The sequence below is a fragment of the Canis lupus genome, chromosome 1 (genome assembly GCF_003254725.2).
Source record: "Canis lupus dingo isolate Sandy chromosome 1, ASM325472v2, whole genome shotgun sequence".
In the NCBI taxonomy this organism is placed as follows: domain Eukaryota; kingdom Metazoa; phylum Chordata; class Mammalia; order Carnivora; family Canidae; genus Canis; species Canis lupus.
This window is the reverse complement of record NC_064243.1, coordinates 99,045,907-99,052,149: the sequence shown is the minus strand read 5'-3', so window position 1 is coordinate 99,052,149 and position 6,243 is coordinate 99,045,907. Positions and strand designations below refer to the sequence as shown.

At 45.4% G+C, this 6,243-nt stretch overlaps 1 protein-coding gene across 4 annotated transcripts in view; it reads left to right on the top strand.

The window, feature by feature from the left end:
* LOC112644913 (centromere protein P) overlaps positions 1-6,243 on the top strand; it is a 218,030-nt gene that overhangs the window by 138,317 nt on the left and 73,470 nt on the right. The window lies entirely within an intron of this gene.

The window sequence follows — 6,243 nt, the reverse complement described above, 5'->3', positions numbered from 1 at the left end:
CCTCCAGAGAGGCCTCTTTCTGTACCACCAGTGCCAGGTACTTGCAAGCAGTCTCTTGATGCCTGGATTTGGGGACCAGCCTGTCTATAAAGTGTGTCTCCCAGGGTTCGCTGAGTCAACTCTCCTGTCCTTTGCCACCACCCCAAGAAGTGGCACACGTCATAGTGAAGCAGCCATGGCCACAGGGAGCGTGTGGTGCCCCTGGGTGTGGGCGGTCAGTCCCCATAAAGAAGATGCACTTCCTTGGAGCTCGAGTGTGTGGCCTCCCAGAGCTGCAGGTCTGCTCTGGCTTAGAATCCTGTTTGGAAAAAAAAAAAAAAAAAAGAATCCTGTTTGGTTCTGGTGCACGTGCTCCCATTTATTCTGTTGTGTGTAGTTCCTGTGTGTATGTGTTGAGTAACTGAGGCATCCTGAGGGTTGGACCACACATACTAACCTGGGTTTCATCAGAGCAGAGTTCTGTTGTCCTGCATCATGTGTTGTTTTGTTTTTTGACTTTCACAAGTCTGTATTACAATAATAAATACATAAGCACATCGCACTGGTACAGCTCGGCCACAAACCGGGTATGGGTCGGGAACCTGCCACCCCCTGTCAGTGAGGCTGTGGCAGCTTGCTCTGGGTCTAGCTTTCTTCACCTGGCATGCAGTGTTTTGGGGTCTGTTCCAGTGCAGTAGTCCATTTCTTGGTACTGTGCGGTGTGCTGGTGTGTACGACTGCGCCCCCAGTCAGAGCTCACATGTATGTTCCCTCGGGGTGCACCTGGGAGCACTCAGGTGTGCTTCAGTCTGTCGCAGGGCTCTTGTGTGTTTCTGTTTGGAATTGCTGTTCTTAGCGTGAGGGGGTTTGCAGCACTCCTGACAGGTGGAGCCTTGCCAGCCTGTGGCTCCTGTTTTTCACCTGGCAGCCCTGGGCAGGGGTGAGTAGTAGCTGCTCCTCCATGGGACAAGGGCTCCCTGCCTCTCTGCCTCTGCCTCACATCTAGAGAGCGGGAGGCTCTTCTCTGACACTGCTTTGCTGACAGTGTGTCATAGCCCCTTCCCCCTCTGCTGCGAGCCCCCCCGCCATGTCTGCCCTTGCACCTGGCTTCAATCTTTGGTTAGAGGTGTGGGGAAAGAAGCAGGCCCAGGAGCGGTGCTGGGGTGGGGGTGCCAGGCTGCTCTGCCCTATTCTGTGAACTCAGCTCCCCGGCCCTGCGGGAAGGCCTGCAAACACCACCAGCAGAGACGCTGCAGGTTTTCTCCTGCACCTGTGCTATAGTCATTCCAGACACCACCATGTGCTTCATCTCCCTAAAGTGTCACGAGGAGAAAATCTTCCAGTTTTGGTTCTGGTAGACGTCCTTCGGTGGGACCTGATTCTTTTCTACACGTTTGTTATCTTTATTGTTTTTTTTCCTTCATCAGGCTTTGCTCTAAACATTGGAGAATTAGTTTTACTCTATCAAAACGGTATTGTTAGAAATTATGAATAATCTGCATATTCTTATAAACAAAACAGAACAAGTGATATTCTCTACACTGGCATTTTATGAACAGAAATGCTGATGATCACAGAAGGAACCTCACCACCGATTTCCTGTATAGCCTGATCTATTCCAACCATAGTGAAAATAAAAATAAATTGCTTAAGCCAAACTTGCATATAATTTTTTTTAAGATTTATTTATTTCAGAGAGAGAGGGCATGAATAGAAGGGGGAGAGGGAGAGAGGATCTCCAGCAGACACCCCGTTGAGTGTGGAGCTCAACATGGGGCACAGTCCCATGACCCCGAGATCATGACCTGAACCAAAACCAAAAGTCAAACACTTAATCAACTGCGCCATGCAAGCATACTTGTGTATAATTTCTCCGACCCCTTCCTGACCTCCTCCTCGTTGGGAAATAGGGAGCAGTGGTCATGGCCCAAACAAAGGAGAACTGGAAAGGCCATTGGGAATCATTGGCAAATTTCGAATGAAGTGGGTGGAGAGGGAGGAGGGTGTCTGTGGCCTCAGGAGACACCTTCCCAAGCCCAGGAATCACCAGGAGGTTGAGCTGTGTGATGTCTGTTCCGGCAACGTCTGGTAAGCTCTTCCTTCTGAGAGCATTGGGGTGGACTGTGGGGCATCTCCCCCAGTTGCTACAAGGACTTGTGTGGTTGATCACTCATTCCACAAAATGCTATGAATGCTGTGAGGAAAAGCAGGGAAGAGCTGTGGGGGAAGCCTGGCAGGACGTGAGGGAGTTTACCCTGCAAGTACGATTTTAGGAATGCTCAGAGCTATCAAACCTGAGGATATAAATACTGTAATCTGGAGGCTGTTGTGGGGGGGGCACTCAGGGTGGACTGGGCTCTGTGGTTTAGGATTAATTACTTACACTGCAGGTCATGATCTGTGCACAGTATTCAGACTGCAGATGTGTTTTGTTTGGAGCATATGGTATTTTTAAAAAACAGGAAGTTTTATGTCAAAGTCCAAATTTATAGCGTATCTTAAAAAACCAGTCTAACAAAGCTGGCCCTGACCTCCTGTGCAGTTCCAGCAATTGTCTGAACTGAGGCAGCAGCCTCCTTCCTGCAGGCTCCTGGTCCCGGGTCCCAGTCTTCTTGCCCTCCACTACCCCCTGTGCCTTTAGCCCATTGCAGGGTTTGCTCTGAAAATGAGTTAATGACATAAGTTGTCATTTAAAATGAATTGAGGGATCCCTGGGTGGCGCAGCGGTTTAGCGCCTGCCTTTGGCCCAGGGCGCGATCCTGGAGACCCGGGATCGAATCCCACATCGGGCTCCCGGTGCATGGAGCCTGCTTCTCCCTCTGCCTATGTCTCTGCCTCTCTCTCTCTCTCTCTCTCTGACTATCATAAATTAATAAAAATTAAAAAAATAAATAAAAGTTTAAAAAAAATAAAATGAATTGAATTTATTAATATTGAAGGACTTACTGCAATACGTTTTACAATATTGTATGGTTGTCAGATATTTTTAAATAATGCCTCAAAAGTCTGTTTACCTTGGGGAGTGAGGACAGATAATAGTTTTATTTTACTTTATTTTATAAGATTTTATTTTATTTTATAAGATTGATTTATTTATTGGATTTTATTTTTATTTTATTTCATGGGATTTTATTTTTATTTTATTTTATAGGATTTTATTTTATTTTATGGGATTTTATTCATGAGAGACACAGAAAAAGGTAGAGACACAGGCAAAGGAGAAGCAGGCTCCCTGTAGGGAGCCTGATGTGGGCCTCGATCACAGAACTCCAAGATCACGTCCCAAGCCAAAGGCAGATGCTCAATCACTGAGTCACAAAGGCGTCCTAATAGTTTTATTTTATTTATTTATTTTTTTAATTTTTTTTTATTTTTTATAGTTTTATTTTAAATAAACTTTTTAGCTCTTCCCACTGAGAAAACCCAGAAGTTCATGCATCTGACTTCCAAATCTGTGTTTCTAAAGACCGTTTCCCACTAGAAGGACCAAGGCTCCTAGGAGAAATGACAAGTAACAGGTTGGGGTCAGGGAAGGCGTAAGATATGCTTGAAACATCTAACACCAGCCAGCACCAGAGTGTACAGAGTTTACTGTGGATGCACGGATGGAGCGCAGAAGCTAGCGGGAAGACACAGCATGACCCCCTTACAACGCACAAGGATGGCCCTGACAGTAGCATGTCACATGCAAAGTCCTGTAATAACAGAAAAGAGAGTCAAAGGGACAACAGTTTTCCTGTAGAAGAATGTTAGCTGGTCAAAAGAGAAGGAAGCAGAGCTGGAAATTCACCTGCGGGGCCCCTCCAGAATGCTAACAGGTTTAGGCAAAGATAGTCTGTGGATGCTCAGACAACTACGTGGAGAGTTACTGGATGGTGAGAGACTCACACAGACCCAAAGTCTTACCTTATAGATTGTGTCTAACGACCAGGGGGAGGTGCTGGCCCCTCAACCAGATATCCCAGAATCACCAGTAACACGCCTGCCCAACATCACTTGTGTGGGATTCCTGCCAGATATGTACATCTAACCAGACAAATGCAGGTCAGGGGACATTTTACAAGATAGCTGGCTGGGGGATGCTTCAAAACAGCGAGGGGGCAACACTCCCCTGGACAAGGGTGCTGCTGTAGGTCGCTCACAGGAGACTGGGGGTCCACATGTGAACTATTCACACACACAGCCTCCAAGCATGTGATTGGGACTGGGGAACGCTGAGTGCGACAGTCCTGAGTCAGTGTTGTATTTCCTGTGTTTGGTAATGTGAGTGATTGTGATCATTGTCCCACGGTGACGTCAGAAGCTGTGTTCTCAGGGGTTTTCTCCTCCGGTCGTGGATGATGGTGTTGTGACATCTGCATTCAGATGCTCTAGCCTGTCCCCTGCAAATTCTTATGTGTGCATAGACGTGGACATAGGAGAAAGAGATAAAATGAATGGACAAAATAGTATTAATTGGTTAATGTATGAAGAGTGTAGAGATGTTTGTTGTTTTGATCTTTCAACTTTTCTATGGCCTTAAAAGTATTGCTAAGTAACTGGGGAGTGGGGAGGCAATTTGCCTTAATTTTAACTGATTTATCCTTACCTCAATTTACATGTAAAATTTTAAGTAAGCTGTCACCCTACATAGGGTTTCCTACCCAGGCTCAAGGAATCCGCAGAGAATTGAAAAGGCTTTATAAATCTCTTGATAGATGTGAAGTATGAGTTAGATTGTTTTTCTGCATGGAGGGATCGTCATTGGTTTACTGTATCCTCGATATGATTTGAAGGGGTCCATCCTTCAAATAGTTAAGAACTACTGCCCTAGAATTAGTATTTTAGACAGTATAAATTTGTAATTGTGAACAGAATTCTCAACTTATGTAAAACAAATCAACCTTTAGCAGATTCCAACTTATAAAAAGATTTGCTTCTATCAATTGATAGTTTATTTGACCACAGAGACTCTGTTACTTAGAAACACACCATGACATTTCAATAGCATGATGCATTCCTTTTCTGTTCCAAACTAAGACGTGTTTAGTGCAATCACATGTTATTTTTAATGCAATCTGCTTTCCCTTGTGTGGATTCACATTCTTCACATTTTGTGTAAAGGAAAAACTATGCTTGACTCTAAATTTTGATTGTATCCATTTTCATGTAGAGCGAAATGTAACTTCAAAGAAGAAATAATCATGCCTTTAATTTTCATTTGTGTGATCACTGAGACCTATTTGTAGAGTTAGAAACTCTACACACTTCTTTGCAAATAGCAGTGTGTGACAGACCAAATTCCAGCATGGCTCACAGTCTCAACCATCCCCGTTCAGCGTGTCAAGGCAGAGACATGTGAATAACATGTTAGAGGACCCCGAGGTGTTCGGGCGCACGTGCTCAGATGTGTGCAAACACACGACTGCCCTGCCCTGTTGACAGCAGTCTCTGCTGTCTCTTTAGACCCTTTACAAACTCCCGTGTGCTGTTGGATTAGGTTCTGTAGGAGCTATTGCTCACAGGGAAGCTGTGAGATACACACTCCCCTGGAGAACCGGCTGGGGGATGGGGAGGCCAAGGCTACAGACCCCTCGTGGTTCATCTCTGAGGTCGGAATCTTATCTGCAGGACATGTTCCTTGATCACATACTCTTCTAGTTTGACTGGTTATTTTAAATAGTTTTTCCCCCATTTTAGGTGTTATAAGTAATCACAGTGAATCACGTTTATAAGTCAGACTTACTCTTCTTTTTTGTAATAATCAGGATTTTTTTCAAATCAGTTTCTAAATCACTCCCAAGTCTGTGATGAAAAGTAATTTTGACTCTATTGAATCCCACACTGTGTGTTTCCGGAGACCCTGGCTGAGCATACTCTATGTTGCTTTTACTCTTCTAGAGGGTGCGAGCAAAGGCTCCAAGCTTGGGAGGGCCACTGACGTGCCACAGCATGCCACTGGAGCCTGGCCCTCCTCAGAGTGTGTGCTGACCCCTGGCCCAGTGCAATATGCCCACTCCTTTTTCCACCCCGTTAAGGAATTGATTACCTTGAATAATTAATATCTACCATAGTAAGAGACCAGGCCACCTTGAGCGAGTCACTGAACCTGCCTGTCTGCCAGTTTCCTGATACCTGTCACTGCAGGAACAGATGTCCACCCTGTGCCCAGCACGTCATGGATGTTCCCTCATTTGACCTTTCCAGCAGCCTAGAAAAGTAGATGGTGGTCCCTCTAATGTCATGGGTGAGGAGACTGGAAATCAGAGTCTAAGTTATATGACC